This window comes from Furipterus horrens, unplaced genomic scaffold, assembly GCF_987537825.1.
Source record: "Furipterus horrens unplaced genomic scaffold, mFurHor1.1.pri manual_scaffold_1, whole genome shotgun sequence".
Taxonomy (NCBI): domain Eukaryota; kingdom Metazoa; phylum Chordata; class Mammalia; order Chiroptera; family Furipteridae; genus Furipterus; species Furipterus horrens.
Window position 1 is genome coordinate 13,659,075 of NW_028327171.1, and position 14,892 is coordinate 13,673,966.

Consider the following 14,892-nt stretch of genomic DNA (forward strand, 5'->3'; position numbering starts at 1 on the left):
AGGAGAAGCCGTGAGAGCGAAAGAATGAGAACAATCAGGAAAAAAGGTGAATATCTTTTTAGAGATAAATCTGAGAAAGTAAATGCAGTAAGAGGTAGAAAAAAGAACCAGGCCAAAAAAAAAAAAAAAATCTACACACAATCTTTCCACTCTTCTCAAAAGTTAACTCAAAATGTATCACTGACCCAGAACTATAAAACTCCTAGAAGATAACAGAGGAGAAAATCTAGATGACCTTGAGTTTGGTGACAACTTTTTATTTTTATTTATTTTTAAAAATTTATTTTTTGGGAAAAAATTGGAACTACTGTAACAACATAATCAATAAAATATACTTAAAAAAAATTTATTTTTAATTATAGCTGACATACAACATTTTATTGGTTTCAGGTGTACAACATAGTGATTAGACATTTATATACCTTACAAAGTGATCATCACTTTAAGTCTAGTACCCTGTAGCACCGTACATAGTTATTACAATATTATTGGCTATATACCCTGTGCTATACTTTACATCCCCATGACTACTTTTATAATTGGCAGTTTGTATTTCTTAATCCTCTTTACCTTTCCCTTGCCATCCTCCCATCCTCTTGACTTCACTGTAATTAAAAACTGCTCTGCAAAGGACAATTTGAAGGGAATTAGAAGGTAAGGCACAGCCTGGGAGAAAGTATTTGCAAAACTCTATCAGATAAAGGACTGCTATCCAAAATATACAAAGAACTTTTAAAACTCAATAATAAGAATGCAATAACCTGATTAAAAAATGGGCCAAAGACCTTAACAGGCACCTCACCAAAGCAGATGACTTATAAGCATATGCAAAGATGCTTCCTATCATACGTCATCAGGGAAATGTAAATTAAGACAACAATCAGATATCACTACAGACCTATTAGAAGGGCCAAAATACAGAACACTGACAACACCAAAGGCTAATGAGGATAAGGAGCAAAAGGAATTCTCAGTCATTGCTGGTGGGAATGCAAAATGGTACAGCCACTTTGAAAGACAGTTTGGTAGTTTCTTAGAAAACTAGACATACTTTTACCACACAATCCAGGAATCATACTCCTTGGTATTTACCTAAAGGAGCTGAGAATTTATGTCTGTACAAAAACCCACATGCAAAGGTTTATAGTAGCTTTATTCTTAGTTGCCAAAACTTGGACCCACCCAAGATATCCTTCAGTAGATGGGTGGATAAACTGGGGTACATCTGCATAATGGAATAATAGTCAGAGCTAAAAAGAAATGAGCTCTCAAACCAAGAAAAGACCTGAAAGAAACTTAAATGCATATTACTATGTGAAAGAAACCAATCTGAAAAGGATATATATGATGATTCCAACCAAAAGACATTCTGAAAAACTGAAAACTCTGGAGGCAGTACAAAGATCAGTGGTTGCCAGAGAACAGAGGAGAGGAAAGGGTGAATAGGCAGAGCACAGAGGATTTTTAGGACAGTGAAGCTATTCTGGAGGATTCTACAGTGGTAGATGCATGCCTTTATACATTTGTCCACACCCATAGAATACACAAAACCAAAAGGAACTCTAACATAAATTATGGACTCTCGGTAATGACATGCCAATGTAGGTTCATCAGTTGTAATAAAGGTGCCTCTCTGGTGACTGATGTTGATAATAGGGAGACTATGCATGTGTGGGGGCAGGAAGAATATGGGAAATCTTTATCTCCTTAATTTTGCTGTGAACCTGCAACTGCTCTAAAAATTAAAGTCTAATAACAAAATTGAAACAAATAAAATGGAAAAATGCAATAAAAATAAATGTAAAAAAGGAAACAAACAAAAGAAGACCTACAGAAAGAATAGAAGAAAGAGCAGTCAAAAAAGTATGAGAAGTAGGAGAGAATCAGGAACCAAATGTGCAGGTGTGCATGGTGTTGAATGGTTAAAAAAAAAAAAGGTTGAGAATTGTCTCCTGCATTTAATGATTATGAGGGTATTGACCACTTAGGCAACAGAGAAAGGAAGCCGTAAATCAACTTGCAGAAAATATTTACAAGCTTATGCTCTACAGTTAATAAAGTATAAAACTAGTGCATAAACACATAATGAAATGACTACAAAGAGCAGCAGCAGGATGGCGAAAGGAAGAGCAATGGTTAATACTGCTTCGTGAATGAGCGGCTGGAAGTTGGTTTTACGGTTGTTCTGCGTGTAAGAATCCCTACCCCAGGAGCCTGGGACAAGGTGTAGGGGACCCCTCCAAACTCTGTTCCAGTCTGCATGATCACACTGTCCCTCCCCTACCCACCCCAAGTCATAATCTCTTTCACTCTCGAGCAAACATAAATGGGAACTTGGTGTTTTAGGACATCTTACCGTTTTTTTATTCTTTCCTCCCACTCTTTAATTCTAAATTTGAAGTAATGTTGAGGGGATGTAGAGGCACTCACCTCAAACAAGCAACATAGAGAAGGGGTGTGTTTAAATGGGGTGACCTCTCAAAACAGCTCCAACTTGGTATTTCTGTGTCGGATGGGTTATTTTTCCTCGTGGGTGTGGAGAAGGTGCTGGAAAGTGTGTCCACACTCTGCAATTTAGAGAAAAGAGGGGGAAAAAAAAAGTCTTTCATTTTCAAAACCACACGATTCCCAAGTGGTGTAATTTTAAACTCCTATAGATAGAATTTAAGGTCTTTAATTGATGGGATCCTCGTTACATACTCACCCCTCGTCATTATTTCCTCAGATTATTTTCTGGAATAAGCCTGATTTCAACATTCTATTCTGATGTGCCCACAAGCACACTCCTGCTTGTGCTCAGACCACAGTTTTTTTCCAGACAAATAAACCTACTCAGAGAAGCTCACAGTGTCCCAGCATGTGGCCTTCGTTATTCTCCCAGAGTGGCATCTTTCTTCCAGTACAGCAACTCAGAGCTCAAAACTTTCTTCCAAGAAGAAAAACAAACAAACAAAGCCTCACCTGGTTCTAATTACTACAAGCAGGAACATTCCTTCTTTCACATTCTTTTCTAAATTACTTGACATCACTAAGGTGATTCTACCTTGCCAATTAAGCGAAGGTCACCTGCAATCAGTAAATTAGTTATTAAGGGTTTCTTTCTTTTTTAAAGCTTAATAGTTGGTTTTTTATTGAACGAAAATTAGAAATTTCATAGAGAATTAGATAATATGAAAGTGATTTTTACAATGGAATATACTTGGGGGAGGAGCTAGCATTTACCAAACATTTCCTAGGAGCAAACAAAGGATGGGCAGGTGCCGATTACAAGCACGGAGTCATAACAGCTAAAATGTGGGAAGAATTTAGAGTTGATTTCTAACTCCATCCCCTTCCTACATAACCCCCTTCCCACCTTTCACAGTCAAGGATAATGAGACCCCAAATGGTGAAATGACTTACTCAGGATCACCCAGCAAAATAAAAGAGCCAGGCCTGGAATGAACACTAATTAAGTATTTCCTGTGCAGTCACCAAATCAGCATAGATCCCTCCACGTGGTCTGGGAATGGATTTGACATTTCATATATAACTTGACCCAAGTTGTATCTGATTTTCCCCCAGAGATCCCTTGCCAAGGACAACTACACTTAATATATGTCCTTAGTTATGGAAGGAGTGGGGAGGGTAAAAACTCTGTATTGGATTGCAGTTTAACTCAACATTTTGGATCTGGGGTGATGTAGCCCAGATGAGAGGATGCTGAAAGAATTTGGGAAAAATTCAGAGAGTCTTCCAGTTGGTCATTGCTCTCCCTAACACTCCTCAAGATAATGATGATATTAAATGTTAATATTTATTAAGTAGTATATGCTTGGCACTGTGCAAAGCACTTGCAGGCATTTTACAGATTGGAACAAAGGCTTCGAAGAGTTAAGTCCCTGACCCAGGACAAGGCACATATGAAATAACTGAGCCAGATTTAAATCCAGGTTTATCTGATTTCTAAGACCCATGTTCTTAATGACTAAGGTATCTGAAAAGATGAACTCCTATAAAATAATTTTTTCCCTTCTAGGAAGAAGAAAAAGCCACCCTGAATGTTGGCATTTGCTCTCTGAAATGACAATGTCGTCTTCATTTATTGGACACTTGCTATTTTGAAAATATCTTTATATTCATTTTCTCTTGGGATCTGTAACACCCAGTGAGGAAGCCGGGGAAAGATATGGCCATGCGTGTTTTAGTAACCCTATTCTATAACTAACAGATATCAGTAAGTACTTGATAAACTCCAGATGCCAAACTGAGACTCTCATTTCTGCATGACCAATATTCAGTTGCTCTGAGTGACCGGCTGGCATGTTTTGGGAGTCAGGCTGGCTGCGATAGGGTCCTGTGTCTCTCTGTCTGATGTCAGAGGAGACTCAAAGATGTGGTAACCTACGCACATTGACACACTTGGGGACCGCAAACCACCCATCTCCAAAGACCCTACTATTGCCCCCTTCCTTGCTTCAGCTATCTCCCATGTTACTCCTTAGTCCACATCTCTCAAGTGTAGATCTCTCTTTTTTACTCCAAATCAGTTTTCCTTGTTTTTAGGACATCTGTACCTAGATGCATCACTCAAAATCAATGAAAAATAATTAAAAATTTAAAAAATTACAATCACGTTTAAATTGAACTGATCTCATTACCTCTCCACCCCCCTCTCATTTTTCTCCACTTCTCCCCTCCCTCCTTCTCTTCCATTCTTTCTGCCTTCCATTAACCAATATGAAATAAGCAACTATTATAGACCAGCCACTGTGCTAACGGTTGGAGACACAATTATGTGCAATCACAGACAATGCCCCATCGGGTGCAGATGTAGGTGGGGAAGACAGACATCGATCAGGCAAAGTGAGCATGTGTGCCCAAGGGAGGTATTCAGAAGGCCCTTACCTAGTTGGGAGGTCAGGGAAAGTGTCTCTCAGGGAGTGACACCTAAGCTGGGATAGGGAGGAACTAGGAGAAGACAACAAGAATAGTCTATGAAAAGGGAACATCATGTGAAAGACTTGTGACACCAGAGTGCCACTGCTTGAAACCTTCAGTGTCTTCCGGCAACTTTTAGAATAAAAGCAGAATAGATAGTAGTTCCCTTTTCTCCACTGTTTTGCTTTCCATGGTTCCAGTTACCCTCAGTCCACTGTGGTCTAAAAATATTAAGTGGAAAATTCCAGAAATAAACAATTTGTAAATTTTATATTGTGTGTTGTCCTCAGTAGCATGATAAAATCTCTCGCCGTCCCTCTGCGTTCCACCCAGGATGTGAATCATCCCCTTCTCCGGAGTATCCAAACCGTATATGCAACCCACCTGTTTGTTAGTCACTTAACAGCCATCTGGGTTCTCAGATCAACTGCCTCAGTATTGCAGTGCTTGTGTCCAAGTAACCCTTACTTTACTTAATAATGGCCCCAAAGTGCAAGAGCAGTGATGCAGGCAACTGGGATGTGCCCAAGTGAAAAGATATGTGTGTGTGTGTATATATATGTATATATATATATCTTTTCTTTTCATTATGCTCCCACGGGGCCTTCACAAAGGCTGTTCCCTCTCTGCATTTGGATCTTTATTTTTTGTCCTTTAGCATTTATTGAATATTTGCTAAGCACTTTTCATATTATCTAATTTAGACCTTATAATAATAATATTAAATAAAGAAATCGATTGTTTCCATTTTACAGATGAAGGCATTGGGGCCCAGGGATTGAGTGATAGGCCCAGAATCCTAAGAGCTTATGAATGGCAGAATAAGGCGTGGAAGGGCACCTGGCTGACTCCAGGCTCTCCTATTTCCCCCCCATCTCATCTGGTCCAGACTGGCTCATCCTTCTGTCTTTGCTCAGCTGCCATTTCTTCAGGAAATGTCCCTGCTCTTCCTGACTGGATCAGATCCTATTATTACCAGCTTTCACTACCCCCTTTCTCTCTGGCCTCATAACTGGGGTTTTATGCTCAACTGATCATAGTCAGTAACCAGCAATAGACTGTGGACGCCATGAAGGCAGAGTCTATCTAATTTTTGGATCATTATTATATTTTCTTTCCCTAATGAAGTGCTTATCAGTTGGTAAGTGCTTGATAAATATTTGGCTATTGGTTGAATATATAGATCTATATATTTTCAACAAGAGTGTGATTGTTCTGTATGTTTTTCTAACCTAATGTCTTAGTCAATTCAGGCTGCTATAACAAAGTACCATAGATTGGGTGACATATAAACAACAGAAATTTATTTCTCATAGTCTGGAGGCTAGAAGCCTAAGATTGGGATGCTAGCATGATTGAGTTCTGGTAAGTGCCCTCCCACTTCTGGTTGCAGACAGCCGACTTCTCAGTGTCCTCATGTGACAGTAAGAGAGTAGCCAGCTCTCTGGCCTCCTCTTATAAGGGCGCTACTCCCATTCATGAGGGCTCAACCCTCATGATCTAATCACCTCCTCAAGATCCCTATTTCCAAGTATAATCACACTGAGATTAGGATTTCAACATATGAATTGAATTTTGCGGGGACACAAACATTCAGTCTATAGCACTCAACGATGTCTTATTTAGGTCAACAGTGCTTTAAACTCCAGTATCTTTATGGCAATCTCATTGCTAAGTGCTCTATTTTCTTTTTTTAAAAAATTAATTTTTTATAACAATAAAAAATAACAGTTCCCCCCTCTCAGACTTAAGACCTTTTATAAACTTTTAAAGAACAATGGGTGAAGGTCTTGGGCTCTTCTAGCTGCTTCCAGCTGGACATGGCTGTCGTCCTACCTACCCTTGGGTCCAGAAATCCCTAATAAGAATGGGGGTGTGGAGGGGAGGGTGGCCTTCCCACATGGGGAAGAATCTTGCAGACTCCAGATCAGTTGGCTGTCCCCGGAAAACGGCATGCTTGGTTTAACAGGCTGGCATCCTTGTTGTATTCTGGGGGCAACAGGGTTAAAAGGCATCATACAATCCATAACCACTAGATGACAAAAGGCAGGGATTAATTTTTCAATGTCCCACATTAGGGAAAAAAATAAGTGCTCTAATTTCATTACCTCCTTTGGTTCTCTATATGAAGGAAAGGAGTTGGACTGAGGTCCAATAAATTTCCCCAGAATACCCAGCTGACCAATTACGGAACGAGACATGATTCCAGTTCTGTTTATATCTAAAGCCTTTCTTCTATAACACTGCCATGTTACCCTCCTCTTCTAACCATCTTTCTAAGTCAACTGATCTACTGCAATACATATATCACACAACTTAACAGCAAAAACAAAAAACAAACAAAAAAATACCAACCCAATTAAAAAATGGGAAGGGGAGCTGAATAAACATTTTTCCAAGAAAGACATACAGATGGCCAATAAATATGAAAAGATGCTTAACATTGTTAGTTGTAAGGGAAATGCAAATCAAAACCACAATGAGATACTACCTCATACCTATTGGAATGACTATAATCAATAAGACAAGAAATAACAAGTCTTGGAGAAAATATGGTGGAAAGGGAACCCTTGCACAGTGCTCATGGAAATGTAAATTGGTGCAGCCACTAATGGAAAATCGTATGAAGGTTCCTCAAAAAAAGAAATAGCACTACCATATGATCCAGCAATCTCTCTTCTGGGTATGTAAGCAAAAAAATTTAAAAACATTAATTCATAAAGATATATGTACCCTTATGTTCATTGCAGTATTATTCACAATAGCCATGACATGGATAAAGAAGATATGGTACATATCATATATACAATGGAATACTACTCAGCCATTAAAAAATGAAATATTGCCATTTACAACAACATGTGTGCATCTTGAGAGTATTACAGTGACATAAGTCAGATAGATGGACAAGGAGAAGAACCATATGATTTCACTCATGTGGGATATAAAACAGAAAGCAACAAACACATGAAACAAAAAACAAACTCACAGATACAATAGTTTGGTGGTTAGAGGAGGATGAAGAAGGACAAAGGAGGTCAGATACATGATGACTGAAGGAGATGAGACTTTGGGTAGTGAGCACACCTTAGAGTGTAATGATCTTCTTACATTATTACAGACTTAAATACCTGAAATTTACATGATGTTATTAGCCAATATTATCCCACCAAATTTAATTTAACAAAAGAAAGGAAGCTGTGATGTACATCTTTATATATTTGTACTCTTGTCTCACTATTTCCTCAGGGTAGTTGGTGAGTAGAAATGTCAGGCAGTTTTTGAAGTTTCTGGTTCAAATGGCCAAACTGGCAACAGGAATCCTTAAGTCTTTAGCAGTGGATTTTATTCCCCGTTTATTTGCCAAGAGAGGATTCCTGCCATTGTGCCAACAAAGAAAAACACAATTTAAAAATATTGTTTGCACTTTGGTTAATTTGTCTTGGAGTACAGGAGAAAAGAAAAGAAAAGAAGAGAAAAGATTGAATCCACTGTAGCCCTTTTTATCTGAGCCTAGTCCTCAGCCATTTTTTTGAAGTACAGAATTTGGTATGTACTCCTAATTAATGAAGGTAAATAGGAGAACATGTAGCAAAAACAGGCTGCTTGTAATTCATTTGAGTTTACTATGGCTCCTGCACACATTTTTCTCTGATGTATCTGTATAAACCTTTAATTTCCTTGCATAATCAATTTTTAATGCTGATGAAACTTTATACCTAGAATAACTTTCTTACTGGTGTCTCAACTCCATTCTTTCATCTTTAAGATCTCTGGGAAGGGGTTAGAGAACATGAGTAAACTTGCGTTACCTCGCTGCAGCAAAAATTGGATTGGATGGACGAGGAACAGAATGGTGTCTTTTCACTCTCAAAGATTTAGGAATTCCACTGTGTTCTTGGATCTGTCCTCTGTAAACAAGATGGATAGTTTTAGTCTTTCTAGAATGTTCTTTTTGGCCCTGCAGACTGGAAGAGCAACATAAGGTTAACAATTAGTTTCACAACTGATAACAAAGTGACTATATTCTGTTCACCACAAAGGCCAAGATTTATGTCTCTCTGGAGAAGTCACATATATGTATTCATATGATAGCCTTTAAAATCCTCTTGATGTTTCACTGACTTCTAAGTTTTGTTTAGTGCCTTATAGATATGAGTGCTCCTAGGAATTGGAATGGTTCTCAGAAAAGAAAAAATACATATACACATATATGTTTTTTGTGGAGTGTAATATTATAAAGACAGCCAGACTGTGATTTCTTGAAGTGCTGGGAATCCTCACAGGGACAGAAGTTCAGATGCTTGTCTGCTGGCTGGGAGCCAGTGAACACAATGGTGGGGACAGTGGAAACTGGAAATGCTTCGTGAGGTGGATGCTGGTTAATGAGCAGGATACCGTGGTTAGAGGCCCAGGAGGAAACGACCATCCTTGTCATTCCTTCCTGGAATAGGGACTAAACACCCTGGAGCACCAAAAATCAAAAGGGGGGATATACTGGTCATTCCAGAAACAATATTTTTTTTTCCTAGAGACATTCTTAGATAAGCCGCCTCTGAAACTTTGGCTTTTCATGTACAGAGAATGGGACTGAGCATGTGGTTTTGAAAACATTTTCGACTATCAAACTAGACTACTCTTATGGTTGAGTCTTCAAATTCAGAAACAAAAAATAAACCAGACTTCTGATGCTAATACCATGTGGTATTGCTCCTGTCAATATAATAAGCAACCTGTATTTACCTACTACAGATATTTTTCTTTCTCCTCTTGCTCCCCTGCCTCAACCAGCCACTGAAAACACACACAAATACACACTGACTCTCTCTTACCAGTTGTTTAAGAGACTCGCATGTTGGAATGGAAAGGGAAATAGGAAGCTAAAAGAAGGGGATGCCTTGATTATGGCATTTGAGTTAGAGTTTATAAAACTATCTGTTTCTTCTCTCTTCTGATATTACTCTTATCACTTTTTTCTACTCTCCCTTCCCTCTTTCTGCATTCAAAAACTTAATATGTTGACTGAGATTCTTAATTAAGAAAAAGCCACTGGTATACAGCCAAATCTTTCCACAGCATTTTTCAATGAGGAGAGCTTTGGCTTTTGGCCTAACTTGACTTCAGTTTTTGTTAATAGTTTAGAATTAAAGAGAACTTTGCTTTCTGTTGTCAGAGCGCCTCTGGAAACAACAGAAAATAATGTCTCAGCTGGTACTCAGACCAATTCAACAGGTCCAAGTTTTTTCCCCTTGTCTCCTGCTAGTGGGGAAAAAAGTGATGAGAATAATAATGGAAGCTTTGTGGTACTGAAAATCTCTCCAGTTTTAACCTCAAAAGTTTCGGTGAAGTATAATTCATCTTTTATGTAAGAAAATGTCATTTAAAAATACACAGAAAAATAGGGGTTATAAAAATGTCATAATATCTGTAACATATTGAAATACTTCAGGAAAAATATAGAAAGAGTAAAATGTGGCAAAGGATTAATCAGGAAGTGGGTAATTGGCATTTATTATACTATTTTTTCTTCTTTTCTGTATGGCTTAAATGTTTCACAGACATTTCCAAATTTCATATATGTAACAAAAAAGTTAATAAAAAATTAACCTCATCTTCATAAATAAGAACCGAAGTATATTAAGTTAATTTGGTATTTTCTCCCCCACGCGAACTTGCTGCCTCTTCAAAATAGTAAAATAGATACAAACTCTTTCCTATATTGCTGGCTTCAGGAGAAATGATCACTATCAAAACAAGCTTAATTTTACAGAGGCCTTGACTGCCAGTTGGAAGGTCAGTTGCCTGCGCGAAGTGAAACAGGAATTTCTCTTCATTGATTTTGTCTGCTCTTTCCAACTACTTCTCACACCCCTGCTTTGGGGGAGGAAAAGAGCAAAGGAATGGAAAAGAAGGGAGGCAAGGCAGCCAGACAACACTTTGTAGGGATTCCACTTGCTTAGGAGAAGTAAAGGAAATTAACCTTTCTCAACAAACAAACCAGCAAACAGCCAGACAAAAAAACAAACAAACAAAAAAACCTACCCAGTTCTAAGTTTAAAAAATAGTATTGATGACTTTTAAGAAAGAAACTTGCAGAGTCAGGACTTGAAAGTAAGGGGTGGGAGGACTTAACTGCTTTTCGGGTCCACACACATTTTTTCCACTTACACATTATCTTCGCGTTTCCCAGCTGAGGGGAGGATTGTACACTGTCCTGTAAACCGGTGCTTCTCAGACTCTAACAGGCGTCTGAAGCATCATTGAATCTTCTTAAAATGCAGATTATGACCCACTGGATCTGAGGTGAGGCTGAGGGTCTGCGTTTTGAACAAGCCCCCAGTGATGGTGGTGCTGCTGATCAGAGGATCACAATAAAGAACAAGGAGATATCCCAATGGAATTGAACAGTGACATCCTTTCCTGCTACTGACAATCAGGGAGGTTGTTCATCCTACATTTTTTTTTAACCATATACTGGCAAATCTGAATATTCCAGGCTCTTAATTCTCAGTGGGTGCAATATTGCTCCCAAGAGGGAGAAAATTATTTGATGAAGGTTAAAAAAAGCTTAAACAGATACAAGTATATCAATGGTACTGAAATGCCATGGAAGCTTTTAAGAAAATGTCTAAAAAAGCTATTTAAGGAAGAGACAACGAAAAAAAGTTTGAGAACTGCTGCTCTAAACTATTATAAAATCTGGTGAAACTGGTAGAAGTAAAAATCAGCCAGCCAGCTTGGTTATAAATTAAATATTTACTTATTAACATCTGGTATATCTTACTGTTACTTAACAGAAGTGGGGTTCGGCTGCCTGCCGCCACTCACAGACAAATTTCACAAAGTTTTGCGGGGGAGGGAAGAGGTCTTTATAAAAATGTTGTACAATCTGGGAGAATGGGGGGACTCCCTGGCTCCAGGCACATCTCTTCCGCAAAACACAACAAAGCTCATTTATTCCCCTAAAGACTAAAACCCAAAACAACGCCCAGAATTTCCATTCCATCCTTATTTGCCCTTTGGAGCTAGAGGCAGCTAAGCAGATTACTGTCCAGCTTCAGAGCTTTTCTTGGGGTCCCCGTGGCCAGGCAGCTTCCAGGACTGGCTTTCAGGACCTACAAGATCCTGCAAACCCTGGCCCCCATGTCTGGGCTGAGGCTCCCAGAGGAAAAGAGTGCATTTCTTTTTCCCCTGATTTAAATCTCCCAGCCCAAACCTCTGTGGGCTCCAGGAGGATGGGGCGGGGCCCGGGGACAGCCAATCCCCTCTTTTCCCAGGCTAGACTGACGGATTAGCACCTCCCCCTGCTACCATGTTGACCTTTACAGCTGAGCTTTACAGTAGATGTGGGGTTGCATCCTCTGGTCCCACATTCAATCAGGGACCAGAAGGAGGTATGGGGGCTTTTCCCCTTGCCCATCATTCTCTAGCTTTGTGCAGACTCTGTGCAGGACCTCCTCCTGCCGTGTTTGTGGGGGTGGGGGGTTAGGGAAACCTGTCATCACGCCCACACTAGCAGTGTGCTGCGTCACCCCTGCTGCCTCAGTGTTCCCGTGACCCCTTCCTCACTCCTGGGCCTGGCCAGGCACTGGTATCCTTACTACTTAGATTCTCAGATTTTCGTTGACGAACGTGACAATACACCGGGTTGAATTTTCTAGCTTTTCAAGTGTCTAAATATCGTAGATTGCAAAGGAAAGGGATGAGAATAAAATACAAAATGATTATCAGAGGTGATTTATACCAACAGGAAGAATTAACCTAAGTGTTGAACACAAATCAATCAGATTATAAATAAATTTTAAACTGGGATTACAAACACACACACACACCCCCCCTTTTTTTCCAGCGTTTTAAAGGTTTATTGCTTTCTAAATGCATTTTCTGTACTCTTCATTTATTTTATGTGTAATTGTTTTTCTAAGTATGGTATGAGTCCCTTTAGTTGTTACACACTTGATACAGAAAATTTTAAAATTAAATAACGTAGTTTTTACTAATTATGGACATGCACTAAACTACCTCCTATGCCCAAAGATGTTACTACTTTCTGCTGGGTTCGGGAGCGCAGCAAAGGTATTACTGTATCTCCATGTGAAGTGGAGTGAAAAATTACCCACGTCTGGGCTAGAACCAGTCCCAAGAGGTGCAGAATATGAAGATGCCACTCCCAGTGACAATACTCGACCTTATTGACTGTGCCTGTCAGTGCCTTATATGTATTAACTATTTTAACCTTCCCTACATGCTATGAGGCAGGTATTATAATTACTCTAATTTTCCATGATTAATTGGAAGCATTAGGTGCAAATAAACTTTAGTAAGTCAAGGGCTAGGAAGTGGAGAGGAGGAATTTGAACATAGGTAGCTTGACCCTGGAGCCTGTGATGTCTTTCTTTTCTTCTTTATATATATATATATATACATATAAATATATATATATTTATATATATATAATTCTTATTTATTCTATTACAATTGTCTCAATTTTTCCCTTTGCCCTCCCTCACTCTTCCCCACCTGCCCCCACTACTCTCACAGTCAATCCCCACACCATTGTCCATGTTCATGGGTCATTCATACATGTTCTTTGACTAATCCCTTCCCCTTCTTTCCACCGTTATCCTCCCTCCCCCTTTCCTCTGGCAGCTGTCAGTCTGTTCCACGTTTCCATGACTCGTTCTATTTTGCTCGTTAGTTTATTTTGCTCATTAGATTCCTCTTATAAGTGACATCATAGGCTTATTTCACTTAGCATAATAGTCTCCAGGTCCATCCATGCTGTTGCAAAAAGTAGGAATTCCTTCTTCTTTCTTTCTGCAGTGTAGTATTCCACTGTGTAAATGTACCACAGTTTTTTGATCCACTCAGTTACTGATGGGCACTTAGGCTCTTTCTAGAGTTGGCTATTGTAAATAGCACCACTATGAACATAGGCGTGCATTGGTTCTTTTGAATTGGTGTTTCAGGATTCTGAGGGTATACTCCCAGCAGTGGAATCATTGGGTCCAAAGGCAGGCATTCTCTCATAGGCAGTTCCTGCTGGTCACATCCAGCAGGGGTGGTTTAGGATTGGCAGGACCCAGCCTGTGTCTTCTCCCCAGAGCACTGTCAAAATTGATGGTAAGAGACAGGCAAGTGTCATGACCACAAGGTTGGTAGTTACGTGATTTCTTTCATTCCTGATTTTAGTGATTTATGTTTTCTTTTTGAGGGGATGGTCAGTCTACCTAAAGGTCTGTCAATTTTGTTTATCTTTTCAAAGAAACAACTTTTGATTTCATTGATTTTCTCTATGGTTTTTCTGTTCTCTACTCCATTAATATCTGCTTTGATCTTTATTTCCTTTCTTATGCTAGCTTTGGGTTTATTTTGTTCCTCTTATTCTAGTTCCTTAATGCATATAGTTAGCTATTGACTTGAAATATTTTTAAATGTAGGCATTTACAGCTTAAATTTGGAAAGCGATGGGAATTATCTTTGGCCTGAAGAGTAATCTGATAGAAATCCACCGGTAAGAATGTGCTATAATTTTCCTTGGATCCTTTTACTTAGCCTCTGATTCTATGGCCAGGCACATTCAGTATGTACACATTAAATTCATAAACTCCAGTAGAGCTTTTAATAGCAACAATTATTGAAAGAGTTCATAAATTTTTTAATTTTGAAGAACGATTTATTGGATGACAATTGTGAAACACTCTCAAACCTGTCAAGTCTAGTAATTCTGCAGTCTGAGAAATTGTTACTGGCATTTGCAAGCATGGCAAAAATTTAATAAACTGTCGCCAAACCATTTGCTTGTTTGAATGCCAAGGTTTCCTTCCCCACATCACATGTAGTGTCCTGCTGCCAACAGTTATCAAAATACTCCCACAGTTGTCACAGAGAGAACTGTTCAGAGAGTTACTGTTTCTTTATCCTTGTTGTCCCTGTATTTCACTGCCTGGCCATTTCTACATGGAGATTTAT